Source organism: Mytilus galloprovincialis, chromosome 12 (genome assembly GCF_965363235.1).
Source record: "Mytilus galloprovincialis chromosome 12, xbMytGall1.hap1.1, whole genome shotgun sequence".
In the NCBI taxonomy this organism is placed as follows: Eukaryota; Metazoa; Mollusca; class Bivalvia; order Mytilida; family Mytilidae; genus Mytilus; species Mytilus galloprovincialis.
In genome coordinates, this window is record NC_134849.1 from 14103178 (window position 1) to 14120621 (window position 17444).

General features: G+C 31.3%; 1 long non-coding RNA gene across 2 annotated transcripts in view; it reads left to right on the top strand.

Annotated features, from left to right (window-relative positions):
• LOC143055495 (uncharacterized) overlaps window positions 1-17137 on the top strand; it is a 49881-nt gene extending 32744 nt beyond the window's left edge. Inside the window, exons 2-5 of one of the 2 annotated variants that reach the window (XR_012972050.1) lie at window positions 12393-12563; window positions 14864-14995; window positions 16138-16222; window positions 17021-17137. This is a non-coding gene — a long non-coding RNA (uncharacterized LOC143055495). The remainder of the gene's footprint in view (window positions 1-12392; window positions 12564-14863; window positions 14996-16137; window positions 16223-17020) is intronic. The other variant, XR_012972051.1, reaches the window with a different exon arrangement.
• Window positions 17138-17444: the final 307 nt, after the last annotated feature.

Here is a 17444-nt window from a genome sequence, read left to right on the forward strand (position 1 = left end):
ACTTTAATTCTTAAATTTTTAAAGCAATACAACAAAAAACTAAATGAAATGGGATTCAGTAAGCTTGATATATATGTAAGATATCTGCATAGTTTGATGCAAATCCAAGTTGATTTGAAAAAGTTATTAAAAAAATTAAAGTGTACTATCTCTATTTTGTCCGAATTGCAAATCCTAGCTTTTTTTACCAAGATTACTTTAATTCTTTAATTTTACAGCAATACAACAAAAAACTAAATGAAATGGGATTCAGTAAGCTTGATATATATGTAAGATAGCTGCATAGTTTGATGAAAATCCAAGTTGATTTGAAAAAGTTATTGAAAAAATTAAAGTGTACTATCTCTATTTTGTCCGAATTGCAAATCCTAGCTTTTTATACCAAGATTACTTTAATTCTTAAATTTTTAAAGCAATACAACAAAAAACTAAATGAAATGGGATTTAGTAAGCTTGATATATATGTAAGATATCTGCATAGTTTGATGCAAATCCAAGTTGATTTGAAAAAGTTATTAAAAAAATTAAAGTGTACTATCTCTATTTTGTCCGAATTGCAAATCCTAGCTTTTTTTACCAAGATTACTTTAATTCTTAAATTTTACAGCAATACAACAAAAAACTAAATGAAATGGGATTCAGTAAGCTTGATATATATGTAAGATAGCTGCATAGTTTGATGCAAATCCAAGTTGATTTGAAAAAGTTATAAAAAAAATTAAAGTGTACTATCTCTATTTTGTCCGAATTGCAAATCCTAGCTTTTTTTTACCAAGATTACTTTAATTCTTAAATTTTACAGCAATACAACAAAAAACTAAATGAAATGGGATTCAGTAAGCTTGATATATATCTAACATATCTGCATAGTTTGATGAAAATCCAAGTTGATTTGAAAAAAGTTATAAAAAAAATTAAAGATGCCTATATCTGAATTTTTATATAATAATTTTTTTTTTTTACATATTGTAAAATTAAATTCTTTCATTTCACAGCAATAAATCAAACTACCTAATAAGCTTGAATTTTGTAAGATCAATATTTAATTTAGTTAGATGGGCTGATTTACACCAGTCAAAACTAAATTTGAAGGTCAAGACTAGTCGAGACAGGTCGAGCCTGGTTGAGACTTTGTCGAGACTAGTCGAGACAGGTCGAGACTAGTCAAGACAGGTCGAGACAGGTCGAGCCTTGGTCAAGACCATTTCAGACTACACAAAGATCATCAAGTACTGAATCAGACTAATTAAGTAAAGTCGAGACCTAGTCGAGTACACTTAAGTAATGTTAAGTACAGTCGAGACAATGTCGAGACTAGTCGAGTAAAATGTGTGCTCGATTTTACTGGTCGAGCACAAAAACTGGTCAATTCAGACTCTGAGGAGTTTGTAGTGAATTATGAACTATGATCGATTAGTGTTTGATTACCGATCTGATCGATTAGTTAAGTCTGGACTATATTAAAAGAGAAGTCACATTCTATTTTGAAGACTCCTCATTCAATTTGTGTTTCTTATCTAACTCGATTTATTAGGTTTGAACATCGATAACCTACTGCTATTTTTATATAACTTCCCTATTCGATAATTAACATAATACGAACCTATTTACCAACCACGTTATAAAATACCAATCTTTCAAATTAGTGCAATTTGTTTTATATTATAGAAAGATAAAAAAAACAAAAACATTCATACTCGATAAAAACAATAGAATTGCCCCACCCTTAAGCCACGTTTTTTTTTCAAGTTTCTTCGACTATTTCTCAAAACAATGTAAACCTTTTCTTAAAGTAAGTATATTGTTTATGAATAAGCTAATATAATTAATTGAAATTAACAGGTATAAATATATGTCATGTTTTATTTTTTTAAATGCACAGTGAAATCAAGTATTTCTAAACAAATTATATTGTTACCACAGAAAATGCAACGACTGTAACAAGTCAGCAATATGACAGATAGTATCCATTCATTTATTGTGTTTGAGCTTTCGATTTTGCTCTCCGTTTGAATTTTTCTCGGAGTTCGATATTTTTGTTAATTTACTTTTTTTTCTATTTAACATTACAGATTTATAAAATAAAGATTTCAGTTTGACATAACTGATAAAAACGGAAGTCATTTTGTGCAAACAAATACTTGTTCTTTAACCATATGTTCAAAACAATATGTACATAAATTAAATAATAAATGACAATTGTAATTATACACCAGATGCTTCACGGTTGTACCAGATGACAAAGTCGTTTAAAGCGTTTACTTAAACAATTTAGATACGGGATGCTTTCTTATTGAGTTGTTGAATTATCAGGTAAAGTTCTTAATATTTTTTTCTATATCAGAACAAGTGTGGACACAGATCAATGTGGATAATATGTTTGAATGTTTGAGGGTGTTTTCTGATAAAAAAAGAAATCTGTACCCCCCCCCCATATTGTTCCACACTGACAGCCATCTTCAATATCAGACCAGTACCAAACACTAAAAATGTGTAGTGTTGGTTTTTTCAATATTTGAGTTTTATGTTCAAGATTATCTTGTTGGAGACATTTTTTGTACACAATATATGGATTACCAAATGATTCTGTTAAAATGAGATCCACTACTTTACTTTTGGAAAAAAATAAAAATACTAAAAATTAGTAGAGGAACACATAAGCTGCATTTCTACGTTATATGTAATTTTGATATGCAAGATGGTTTATAAGAACCTGTATGTATGTTCTTCTCGTATGGTTCTCATTATGTCCATTGTGGTTAGCATTTCTTACTTGGAATACTGTAGTCAAGGATCATCCCAGTATCATTAGTGAAAGATTCCCTTTACATGTTCGACATTGTTTCTTAGATGTCTAATAGTTCAAAGTGATGATATCATAATACCTGGCATGCACATGGGGCTAGATGAGCAAGAAAGTACACTTCTGTTGTATCACACATATATTTTAATTCTTTCTTTGAAATTGTCTTTATCTTAGATTCTCCATGGCCTGATTGAAGTAATATAAACATGATAAAGACAAGTTTACCAGAATGAAATAATTTTAATAACATGGTATATCCAATTTATTTGTTTATGATTCTTAATTTCTCTAAATAGATTATTACAAATAGCGTAGACTATAAAAAATATGAATAAGGTTTTGCAGAATTATTCTTGTTTCAAGGTTTTTGTTATGTGGATAGAAATATAAATGAAACTTGTAGGATGCAGTTTTGGATTGGCCATGGTATAAAAATAAATGGTGCTGTAATCCGTCAATTAACATCAACACAAATTAAAGAACCTTAGTGAGCGCGCTCACATACCCCACGCCCCCACATTGTTACTGGACAAATAAAATAACTATAAGAAAAAAAATTTAATTATGATTTCCTGTCGATAAGCACATCAACATAGTATGTCCTTATTATCTAAAAAGTTTCATGAAATTCTGTTGTGATGTTTTAGAGGAGTTTTGATGGCAAATAAGTTCAAAGGGAGGTTACTCCTAGAAAAAAATTTAATCATAATTTCCTGTCAATATGCATATCTACATAGTATGTCGTTATTATCTAAAAACTCCTCTGAAACCATACAAAGTCAGAAATATTTGTGATATGACGTATAAATGTAATGTTTTATACTTCCTTAATTTGTTTTTGAAACAATCTTTTTCCAAAGAAAATGCCAATTTTTGAGAAAATATCCAAACTCGGAGACCGTTATCGATCCGTGTCTTGTACGCTTTCGCATGTTTTAACTTTATATAAATAATATAGGACAATGGGGTAGATTAAAAATTACTCTATTTCAGGCCCTTTTGTTTTCCACATACTTATTTTACCAATAATTAAAAAGTTGCGGGTCGAATCCGATACCGATTCCAATAGTACATGTATATTTCACAAAATTACATGATCCCTGTTAATCTGTACATTCAGCCTGTGTCAGGCGCACAACCAAACGGTGTATTGAAGATTAGCTATAAACACGGGTAATAATCACACCTGAACTTCGTCATTATACAGGGAATAACTGTGCACCTTATAATCAGCGTGACTTTACCAAATGACAATACGAATTCTAAAAATTCAGGCTAAAACTAAGGGGTAGGTTCTTTAATTCAGTTAAGGACCCGCGACATGTCGCGGGTATGGTCTAGTTAGCCTTATGCGTTTCGTTCGTATGTATGAATGAATAACGACTCTTCAGTAGATAGTGCAAATGGTTAAAAAGGTGACAAAACCACCTAGCATCATGTTCCAGGTAGCAATGTTTGGTATATTTCAATGTACCTTTTTTATTTGGCTATCTGGATGCAAAGTATTTGTTTCAAATGCATCTAAAATAATTTAATCTATCTTAAACTATTCATGCTCAGTGGATGCTGCTTCAATAATTCCTGGTGATGACAATTTCAACGATCTTACCTTAGTTGTTTCTATCAGAAAGAATGCATTGGCATAACAATGAACTGAGCTTAATGCAAAGCACTTTAATAATACACTTAGACAGAGAGCTCAATCCAGTGATATACTTCTTGAACACCAAAAACAAACATGCCTAACTGCACGGATCGAAGGTCCATGTAAATTAATTATACAATATGTAAATAAAATGTCTATGTACATGTATATAAACTCGCGCCTACATCAATATTCATAGCAGTGAAAAAGTTTTTCTGTGGATAAATATAGATATACATGATATACAGAAGGCTGGTGTGGACGAATGGACTACATCTAGAAATAAGGCCTATGCAATTTTGATAAATATATACATGTATTTACACGAGGCTGGTGTGGACACACTTGCATGGATGCTCAAAAAATCTAGATACATGAAGATAAAGAGAGAGAGGTATTGATGATTTTATACAGAGTTTTATGTATTTTACTTTCGAAAAAAAGACATTCCAATGAAATGGATGTATCAGACATGTCAGATGTAGAAGCTAATCTATTTAACTCTCCCAGTCATCCATTATGGAGTCAAAGTCTGGTGACAGTACTCATGTACAACTAAAACTATGCCTAGTAATTCATCTGATTCAACAAATGCAAGTACTGTGAAATGATTCAAAACAGCCTATTAATTGTGAAGTAATTGAAGGTCTCCCTATTTATGTAAGGTATAACAAATTGACAAATAATTAGATGACCATTAGTCCAAAGCAAGGTGTTACAGAGAAAAAAAATAGCTAACAAATTGACAAATAATAAGATAACCGTTAGTCCAAAGGAACGTGTCACGATAAAAAAAAATAGCCTTTCAACATGGTCAAGACGTCATAATTATTTGGCTTAGATGACCATTTGATAATTTGGGGGGCCAGAAGTAATATTTTCCAAATTGAATATTTATTTTCATCTGTTATGCTTATTTTAATATTCAGTGGACATGTGGATATGATATTCATTTTCAAAATCCTCCTCCCCAAAAAATCAAAGAATAATCCCATTTCCTTTCAACTTTATACCTATATGTACTACCTCTGTACTCAGATCTAATCCTCTTGCACATTGTTTTTGTTGCTCTCAAGAACATACATAACTATATTAAGTTTAACTTCGACAGACCCCTTATCTGGGATCTGGGAAATGTCCTACTATAGTGAGAATTTCTTCTTCTACTCGATAGGGATTTTTGTTTGAGGGTCAAAGTTTTGAAGCTATGTGTTAACATGGTTAAGGGGAGGGGGTCATTATGTGGTGAAAAATTTGAACATACCCTTCAGCTGATAAACAATGACCGTTCCCTAAGTTTAGCTTCTAGATACCCCTCTACTTAGTGAGAATTTCTCCTCGCGTAAGGTTCCAGTTCTCATTATTAAATCCGACTGAAAACATATGAAAAAGCATTCCGACCTGGGAGTCCTTGCCTTCACCTGTTAAATCTGACAGTCAAGAGACAGGTTATTCCACTGGTCCACTAAAAAAAAAAATTTCACTGACGGCAATCGATAGGGATTTTTGTTTGGGGTCAAAGTTTTGAAGCTATGTGGTAAGGGGATGGGGTCATTATGTGGTTCATAATGTTTGGGGTTTTTTTTTTGGGGGGGAGGGGTTCAATAAATTTGAACATACCCCTCAGTTGATAAACAATTACCGTTCCCTAAGTTTAGCTTCTACAGACCCCTCTACTATAGTGAGAATTTCTCCTCGCTTAAGGTTCCAGTTCTCATTATTTAAATCCAACTGAAAACATATGAAAATGCATTCCGACCTGGGAGGCTTTGCTATTTGCCTGAAAAGTCACCTGTGATAAATCTTAGTGTCAAGAGACAGATTATTCCAATGGTCAACTGAGAACAAATTTCACTGACGGCTAGAAATGTTTGCATATATAGAAAATTATCGACTCCTAGTTATCGACTCCTAGGAGTCGATATTAAGAATTGAACGATGGACAGTTAGTGCGTGAATTTTTCTTGCTACTTGATTGAAAGAAATTACGAGACGTGAATAATTAAAGTTTATTGATTGGTTAGGACAATCCAAACCTAGTAAATGTCCTTCAATCCCGTAGAGTATCGGATTTGTCCTCTCTATTTTAGCAATTACATTTTGCCTGGTCATTAATCATGCATATTCATGATATTGGTACACAAGTAACTTTTATCTATAAATAGTCAAATCTTCTGGAGTTTCGTAAACAACAACGTTAAATGATATATACTAATTCATAACGTGTGACCTCACGTGTGTGGTTAAATTTGTTGTTTGATGCACGTGGCTATTCTAGTAAATGAATTAATCTACAAAGCGAGAGCACTTTCCATTTTCATCAGCTAAGAGTCGACTAGCCCTTTTTGAAAGGCTAATCCTTGTGCTTACCTTTTCTTTGATGCAAAATATCCAAAAGAAATGATAAATGTCCAGCTGGCGATATACGATGACCTAATTTTGGGAGAAAATATAAAATAGAGAACTCTACCAAAATTTCACGGAGCTGAATTTCCGGATTACATAAATCGAACGTTTTGGAAAATCTCTCAGGTTTCCCACACAAAACGAAGGTGTCAAGTTAAGAATTTTGAAACAAAAAGATCATTTCAGCGATACAGGCCTAATTTATATGTATGTTTATGTGTTTCATGTCAACCCCATAACAAATTAAAAGTTTTCAAATAATACACTTCCGCCCGCCATAATCCAGTAAATATATATTTTGTTATAAGTGTAGTTAACAATATGCTGAAACATCTTAGTTTGTTAGAAACCAAGATGTTTGTGAAATTCGAATTGATATTTTGGTTGAACTAGATGAAGTTCCTTTCTATCTCTGTACATGGATTGACGAACACATTTTAAAAAAAAATATCTTTTTTTTCTATATATATGTTCTTCGTCAACTTTGAAGAGCTCTGAATTATTATCGTAGACAGCTTACTTCCTGTGAGCAGGATCTAATCAAAGAAACAATCTCCTATCACTGGATTGTGATTTTATGTCTTGTGTTAAAATATGCTAGTTTTCGAGTCAAAAGTGATAATTAGAATAAAAGATTAGAGAAAAGGAGAAAATAGAAACCGTAGGAATATAAATCTTTCAAAATTTCTTTTTCGTGCAAGAATTAATTTTATTGTTTTGAACAGTCTTAAAAAAAACTTTTATTACTTTTTTCCTGTTATGTCAACATTTTTTGGGTGCAGTTGTAGTTTTCAAAATCTTTAAAATTTACCTGTACAGGTTACTTGGGTTTCTTTCAAAACTGACATTTCACCTTTTTTTGAAAATGTAGAATAAGACATTGTTTTAGTCTTTGTTAATTAATATTATTTTTGATTTTTCTGTCATTTGAATTTATTCAAATTTTTTTTTCCATTATTTTATTTGTTTTTATTCATTTTTGTATGATTTTGTTTCTTATTCTTTTAATGTCTTCTTGGAGAGAATTTTGAGAAGCAAAAAGACAAAAATATCAAAGATAAAGTTATTGACTAGCATTTGAAAGACAACAGACATGACAGACTTTAATTATTTTTTTTTTAAAGTAAAAAAAATAATTAATGTACTTGAACTTCATTGTATTTAATTGTTTATTTGCATTATTTAATGAATTATCATTAATAATAACTAATAATCAAGCAAATTATATTTTTAAAGAAACCATGAAGGAAGTAATTTTAAGCAAGCCTGTTTCTTAACAAAATAAAATGACCAGACAATATCAATCCTCTTATAATGAATTTTTAAATGTGAACTTATTAAATATGACACCTTCAGTTTGGCTAATATCTGTCAGTTACAAGGCCAAAATTTGACAAAATACACTTATATATATGGTTAAACTTTGATGGTCTATTAATTAAATCATTTTATTTCTGTGTACATTTATATTGTTGGAAGTGCTGGACTGGTATGATACATATTCTTGGTATACATTTGCAAATATTTCCCTAAACCCAGGCCTTTCAGATAAAGTTAACAATTTCAGGGACTTGAATGAATTAAGACTTTAAAACCCTTGATGAAAAATCAATTTAAAGAAAAATATAAGAACATTTTTGAAAATAGATTTAAGAATAAAAACTTTGGTATAAACTGTATGCTCAAATGTGTCACATAGAGAGTTAGTGGTCATAATTTAGAAATAGAAAATAGTGGACAATATAAAATTCCTAGAAAAGATAGAATATGTAAACTGTGCCACTTGCTGGACAATGAAGACCACTCCTTCCTTAATTGTAAAATTAACAAAACAACTTGAGATAATCTATTTGAAAATTGTTTACCTTATCATAATATTGTCTCTTACCCAAGAACAAAAAGTGATAGAAATGCTAAACCTTTATAACATGAATGTGTTGAAAATATTGGCTCCCTTATACATGTTATAAAATAGTCATTTTTAGAACTGAGGGCAGAAACCTAAAAAAATCCATGTGTTTTAATTTCTTATAGAATTGTTAATTCTTTGCATTGTAATTGTTTTTTTTGTTTGTTTGTTTTTTTTGTCACAAACTACATGTAAATACCATATGTTTATATGACAATACAAGTTATTATCAAATTTTGTTGAATTAATGAATATTTTGAATATATTTATTCAATAAAGAAATAAGGAATTGCCTAAATTTTATTTAGAATAAGTTCTAAAGACATTCTTAAACATTGGTAAAATATTATTGAATGCAGATAAGTATATCTACTATGATTTGAGTATAAATCATTTTGATTTAAGAAAATTAATTTGAGAAACAACTTTTCAATAGAAAAAGGTAGGTATTTGGGAAAGTTTGCATTATATTAGAAGATGATATTCATTTATTCTTCACTTACCATAAAGTACATGTAAAAAATAACTTAAATTGAATAAAAAGGTATAATGTCAAAACAAATAGTCATGAGTCAAATTAAAAAAAAAATCAGCTATTTATTCAACTAGTTATATTATTTCATTTTATTTTTGAATTTTCTTGTCATCACATTTCACAAACACATACATGTATATTTTACCTGAGACACATGACCTGTAAGTTATATAATTTTAACACTTCCATGCAGTCAAGAATTCTCTTTATCCTTGACTAGTTTTTGATTAATGCCTTGTGTATTAATTAAGCGACAGGGGGTATAATGATGGACATATAGGGCCACCATGGTGGACATAATTTTTATGGCCACCATGCATAAGATAGTGTCACAGGTAGTACTGTATATTACCAATATAACAGGTAAAGCTTTGACAATCATGTCACCCGTTATTAACCTGTAAAAATTGAACTTTTTGGATCAAGATTTAGAAACAGAACGAAGAGGTTTTCTCATGTTTCTTAGCGAGTACTAGTCATATACATTTAGTAACTGAGTGTATAATTTCCGACAATGTACATGTATATCCAGAGACATATATACACATATATAAACATGTGTATATATGTCTCTGATATATCCTACAATTTAAATCTGGCTCTGTAAGGTTTAAGGCATATAAACTCTGACTTATGTATTAATTATTTTGAAATAACAAAATGAAAACTATGTCTTATGAATAACCATGATGAAATAATTGTTTTTTCCATAATTGAATCGTGCATTATTTGTGTATTGGATTCCTTAATTGTCTTCTTTCTAGTGTAATCTCTATTTTGTTTACTGACACATGACGAAATAATGCAATAGTTAAAATTAAATATTTTACAAAACCGTTGTCATGATTAAAAGATTAAAACCGACTGAATAAATTAAAATATGAGAGTTCAATTATTATCGACGATGTCGAAATTAGCCGTCAGTAATAAACAATCAGTTAGCGTCAAAGGGAGAGAGCTAACAAATTTTATTAAGTATGTACAAAGCATATGATGTATATTGTATATAATCAGCACTTCTGTAATTTACTGTTTTTCTAAATGATTCAACAAATTTCGATTGTCCAGATGTCAGGATGTCCACACCATGAGTAGTTTGATAATTGCGTGCCGAGTGCAGAATGTTGCCCCTCCTCTGAAAAAGAACGGTATTTTTTATATAAAATCTGGCAAACGATTGTCGTCCAATTAGAACACTCGTTACATTGTTCTTTGGTATATTTAGAATCCGAAATAAACCTAAATTATCTGGAAAATGAGATAATGAATTATCTGAAATTCAGATAATTAATTATCTGGAGATAAATTAGGATTATCTGAAAATCGTTCAGATAAACCTAGATTTTCTTAATATTTTAGAATAAACCGGGATTTTCTCCAGATAATGAATTTTCTGTATTTTCTGAGATAAACTAGGATTTTCTCGAATTTGAATTAAGGTGAGATAATCTTAGTTTATCTGAGATAAACCAGGTTTATCTGAGATAATCCTAGTTTATCTGAGATATTCTAAGATTAATTAATAAAAGTGGTTCAGGCGTGCCATTTATATTGGTGATTTTGAATCTGTTCAAAGTTTTGATTTTTCTACCCTATATACCACATTGCCTCACATTCTAATTAAGAAAAAATCCACACACCTAATTAAATGGGTATTTAAAAAGTCAGAATGTGAATATATATGTTTAAACTCTTTTAGGTCATTTTTAGTAGCAATAAACAAAAAAACTATGTCAATTGGACATGCTTTGATTCTATATCTGCCCTTGAATTTTTACTAGATAACATTTTTGTTCGCTTTGGAGATTTCGTTTATCGTCAGGTTATCGGAATTCCAATGGGGACTAACTGTGCACCACTTATTGCGGACCTGTTTTTGTATTGCTATGAGTTACAATTTATGATAAAAATCAGCAAAGACCCATCGAAACAACATCTGATACACAAATTTAATTATACTTTTAGATATTTGGATGATATTTTGGCTCTCAATAATGACGACTTCAGTATGTATACTAAAAAAATTTATCATGTTGAACTTACTTTAAATAAAGCTAATACTAACAATGACCACTGCCCTTTCCTCGATCTTGATATATATATATATCATTAACGGAAAGCTTAATACTAAAATTTATGATAAAAAAGATGATTCAAAGTCTAATTTCCTAATTATCCATTTTTAGATGGTGACGTTTCCTTGTCACCATCTTACGGTGTTTATATCTCAACTTGAACGATTCGCTCGTGTATGTAACAATGTTTTAGATTTTAACGAGAGAATTTATGTATTACTGAAAAATTATTACACCAGGGTTTTCGATATCACAAACTAGTCAAAACATTTACTAAATTTTAACATCGGTATAAGGACATCATTCGTAAATATAGCTCAACATGCAGACTTCTTATACGTTCAGGTATTTCACATCCAATAATTTATGGAAATATTCTTTATAAAGCACAAAAATGTCAGTATTCACCTCAGAAGCTAACAAAACCTTTAAATAGACTTATTAAGAAGGGATATAGTTACGATACTGTTGTCAGGTCATTAAAGATTGCATATTTTGGCGTTAATATTGATTCACTTATAGGGTCTTTGCATCGGAACTAAACACATTTATTATTAATAAACCAGTTGTTGGCATGACACGGGTTATGTTCTTTTCATATGTGTTATGATGGTATGATACTAAATCCCTCCCGGGGATCGAGGACTGTGCCTGATATTCATATGATGAAGAAATAATTTTTCAATCAGTTTAATTGTAGTCTGGAGCTGGCATGTCAGTTAACTGCTAGAAGTCTGATGTTATTTGTGTATTATTGTCATTTTGTTTATTTTCTTTGGTTACATCTTCTGACATCAGACTCGGACTTCTCTTGAACTGAATTTTTATGTGCGTATTTTTATGCGTGTACTTTTCTGCATTGGCTAGAGGTATAGGGGGAGGGTTGCTGCTCCATTTGTAACAACATCATGGTGACAGAGGAGGGTAGACTCAACAACTGCATAATAGATACATAATTATGTATATAATGTTTTGTTCTTTTGTTATTTTTTATGATGTTTTTATTATTATTGTAGGAACTATGACGTCACAGAAATACTTCGAGATGCAGCATCGACATACCAGCAGGTGCACGCGTAATTTTCCACGATTTATTAATGTCGCAATTCTTGGAGCGTTTATTATTCTGCTTACTGTTATTGGAACGGATAAATGTAGAGATCTTTTCTCGTCAACTACAAATATAGGTAAAGTATTTTCTTCTGTCAAATGGCCAAAATTCTCAACTTTTTCCCGTGTATGGAAATCTCTAACGAAAATATTAAATAATGAGAAGAAAAGATCTGGTGTGTGGCGATTTCAAAATAACACAGACTGACAAAAAGAGAGGACCAAATAAAGTGGGGGGAATCAAGGACTGAGTTAACTAAAACAAAACAACACAGGGCAATTTTTTTCATCCTCTACCCCCCTAAAAAGAAATGGTAGCTCCTTTAATATAGATTGCTCTTTGGCTCCGCATGTTCAGTGAAAACACATACCAGATAAAAAGATGCAACTGTGGGAGACCGGTTTTATTGACTGATTAGGCCCTAAAAAAAGGGACTAGGTAATTCAATGATGCGTAAATGTATGAACTTATGGCAAGCCGTTCTCGTCAAAACTATGTTTAAACCATTTTTCGAAAAATTTACACACTGAGAATTACAAAAAAACACACTGAGATTTAAAAACTTCAAAAAACACACTGAGAATTAAAAATTACACACTGAGAATTGAAAATTACACACTGAGATTTCATAAAGACGCACTGAGATTACAAAAATGAAAAACACAAACTGAGAATTGAAAATTACACACTGAGAATTGAAAATTACACACTGAGAATTGAAAATAACACACTGAGATTTCAAAAAGACACACTGAGAATAAATAAACTGAAAAACACACACTGAGAATTTGAAATTACACACTGAGATTTCAAAAATACACACTGAGATTAATATGCAAATTACTAATGAATATTCATGAGATGAATAATTCAACAGATTAATTTCTTGATCTCAAAAACTCTTGTCATTATAGTGAAATGCGATTCCTTCAACCAATTAACATTTGTAATAAATTTCATGACTTAACATCGTTCATATTCACAAGTTTGTTGCCTATAATTCATATCATTACTACCAGTGTATCGGGACTTAAAACCGTTTTAGCATGGGTCCCTTTTAAAAAGTCTTCCAACTGTTACCCTGATTTCGCAAGTTAATCTTTTATATTTTTGTTACGTTTATATGCTATTATAGACACTTGAGGAAAAACTTCACTGCATTATTTGTTTTTCAGTGCAAATTGTTCCAAGTTTTTTTTATAATTTTAATATAAAGTTTTCACCATTTGGTATAAATATTTTGTAATAAGAATAAGCGGGTATTTTTCTTGTCCTTGTATTTCTAAAGTTTTTTTTATGAATAATTTGGAACCAAATCTAAGGACTAACGAGTTCTGTCCCCTAGTTGCTTTAAGCTTGTAATAGATTCAGATTAAGTATGCTAATTAGATATGTGCGCATAAAAAGTGCGCACAAATCTCAGTGTGTCATTTTAAATTCTCAGTGTGTAATTTCAAATTCTCAGTGTGTGTTTTCAATTTATTTATTCTCAGTGTGTCTTTTTAAAATCTCAGGGTGTTATTATCAATTCTCAGTGTGTAATTTTCAATTCTCAGTGTGTAATTTTCAATTCTCAGTGTGTGTTTTTCATTTTTGTAATCTCAGTGCGTCGTTATGAAATCTCGGTGTGTAATTTTTAATTCTCAGTGTGTAATTTTTAATTCTCAGTGTGTAATTTTTAATTCTCAGTGTGTGTTTTGAAGTTTTTAAATCTCAGTGTTTTTTTTTTATAATTCTCAGTGTGTAAATTTCTCGAAAAATGGTTTAAACATAGTTTTGACGAGAACGGCTTGCCATATGAACTAGCTTTAAGAATTATGAAATAAAAATGTGTTCAAATTTACTAATTCTAATTTGAAGAACCATTTTTGGGCCTTTTCGAACCTTCTCCTCTACATCTGAAATCAGACGATTTTTCACTTTTCATGTATATATAGTGCATACACTATTTCATGGATTTTCTTTTGTAATAGTTATATATTCAATATTTGTTTAAATGTTACGGTTATGGATAAAATTGACATTATAAAGATAAAGCAAGACTGGATTATCTATGAATGTAGACTTCAATAATCTGTATCCGTGTGACACTTTTGGACCTTACAACCAAATTATAATGTCGCTAAAATTTCAAACAATGATGAGACAGAGTTACTTTTCCCAATATTAAGTCATTCTAAGAAATAAACAAAGATTCCACACATTGTTATTGCTTCCTTGGAGGTTTTGTAATTTTGATATGGTTCGGTATGTTATAAATCAATATTTCAAATATTGAGTCTATATGGTGTGCACGAACTTGTCAGCTTAATATAATGGAGCTTTCAGAGCTGACAACTTGTAAAAAAATTATGTACAAATGATATATATTTTTAGAAAACGCACCTGAAGACACACACAAAGCTAGAGACCAGGGTTTTATAGCTCGTCACTCACTGGCAACTACCACGTCACAGAAGCTAACTAATTTATCCAAACAACATGCATCAAAAGAACAAAACAAAAAAGGTAAGGTGCTGGCAACAACCACAGCATAGCAGCTTGATAACGTTTTCAAACTACAAGAATCGAAAGAACATAACAATCAGGTGCTTGCAACAACCACAACACAACAACTTAATGACGTTTCCAAACAAGAACAGGAAGAACAAAACGGAAAGATCTATAATCATAATGATTTAACTGCTTAATTACAAGGGCTGTTCACAGCTGTACCATACAAAACCAGCATTGTACATCTAGTTTATCATCTTTCATGAATATGACCTGCCGAAATAGACTATTTACCGGATTTGTTATCACATAAGCAACACGACGGGTGCCTCATGTGGAGCAGGATCTGCTTACCCTTCCGGAGCAAACGAGTTCACCCATAGTTTTTGGCGGCGGTCGTGTTGCTTATTCTTTTTTTTATGTTGTGTCATGTGTACTATAATTGTTTGTCTGTTTGTCTTTTTCAATTATAGCCATGGCGTTGTTAGGTTTTTTTTTTCGATTTATGAGGTTGACTGTCCCTCTGGTATCTTTCATCCCTCTTTTATCACAATATAATATTATTTTGGATGTAATGCGTCTTCTCATTGGCTTACAGTGTTTTGTCTATCAGATCATTAACATAATTTTATCATGTTACCGTGAGGTCATTAACGTTTTTTCATGATTAACACCGGTTTTAAATGGAAATTAGAATTAAATTATAAGGAATGACTGTGATATGTTTCCTGTTCAAAATAACATAAAAATGTAATGCACACTATATATAAATAGCAAGTTATTCTGTGTGCACCACATTGTTTGTGTTATTTCTTCATAGACAAAACAATATTACAGACTTCAGTTATTCCATAAGTTAAAGAAAAACTTTTTATATGTGAAAATTCAAATAATGTTAGCTATATCGTCTTCGTTCCTCTCCTTTTCATCCAACTGCTTTTCTCTACCATTGATGTCCTCTTTTCACACTCGTCACAACTCGGCCAATTCCGTTCCGCTCAATCTGATAGCAGAGTAGCGGGTTCACCCGAGGATTACCGACTGCTCTATTCAATATCTGTTTCAGTTTTTCACTAAATACACAGACTTTCGGCATGTTAAAGCATACACCTAAAATGTATTGAACTTAATTTGTCATACCGGATTTTTGTTTATAGGCAATGGTTTAAAAGTTGACATGAATGACCGTAAAAAACCAAATGAAACGACAAACTGGATCGAGGCTTTTAAAGAGCTAGCGAGGTTTGTAAATGTACTTTTCAATATCGCATCGGTTTTCTGTGGGATTCATTCAAGTAAATAACTTTAATATTGTTGCATAGATTTACACAGATTTATTTGGTTATCAAAAGAGACTAACAACCGATATTTTTACTTTGACTTTTATTCATTAAAATTATATACTAGTACGTATATTTAATGGCAAGCTCCAGTTTTTGTATCCAGAATTTGCCTTATAAACAACATATACTGTATTTCATATATTGTGTGTGTGCGTATGTGGGGGAGAATTTTATGCAATCCCGCTTACTATTTGAAAATTCTATATCTGATGTAAACAAAGAGCGGGTTTAATTTTTTAATCTTTTTGTTCTACCGAGAAATGTAAGAACCAGGAGATCAGACACATTGAACTTATCTGGTCTTAATAAATGTTTTAATTCAGCAATACTCAAACAAAGTATCAGAACACGAAAAAGTTGTTTTTGCTGTGTCAATCAATTTTTTCCCCGTTTTCGTTTTACTGACACAAGTGCATTGTTCTGCGTTGGCTGTTGCGCATGTTAATCAGAGGAAGGTTTATATGGTTTTCCAAGTGTGCCCGGGCTCCTCCCAAGCTTTTGAGGGACATATTAGTTGATTATTTGGGGAATCACTGTAGCATGAGTGACGCGGGCCTTCTCCTAGGCAGTCAGTAGTCAGTATCCTCCCCCTCTTTATGAAAATGTCTTAACCAGCCACTGTTAATATGAGCATCGTTGATGAAATAGCGAGGTTAGACATAAATTAACAAATTAAAACGTCGGAATTGAATTTTAGAGATTTGAGAAAAGACGATTATTTTTGCCAAAATAAAGTAGAGAGAGGCCAGTTGAAGTTTGATTGCAATACAAGTCCATTTGTAGTACTGAAACCATGTCTGGTTTATTCATTTGGGTAAGTTTTAACAGATACAAGAAATCAAATTATTTTCCTCTGTCTTTTTCTCTTCATCTAAAAAACTGATCTTAACAAAGACAACAACAACAACATAAACAGAGAACCGAACAATATAAAAAAGAAGAAAAGCAACACGTGTACCCGAGTCCGCTGACTGATCACCTGTACAGAACAGAACAGTCAGAAGATACGGCAAAATATCAAATAGTATTATGTATAAAAATAACAAAGGAGATGTGGTATGAATGTCGATGAGACTATCCACCAAAAACCAAAGAACAAGACTGTAGACAATTACAAGCGA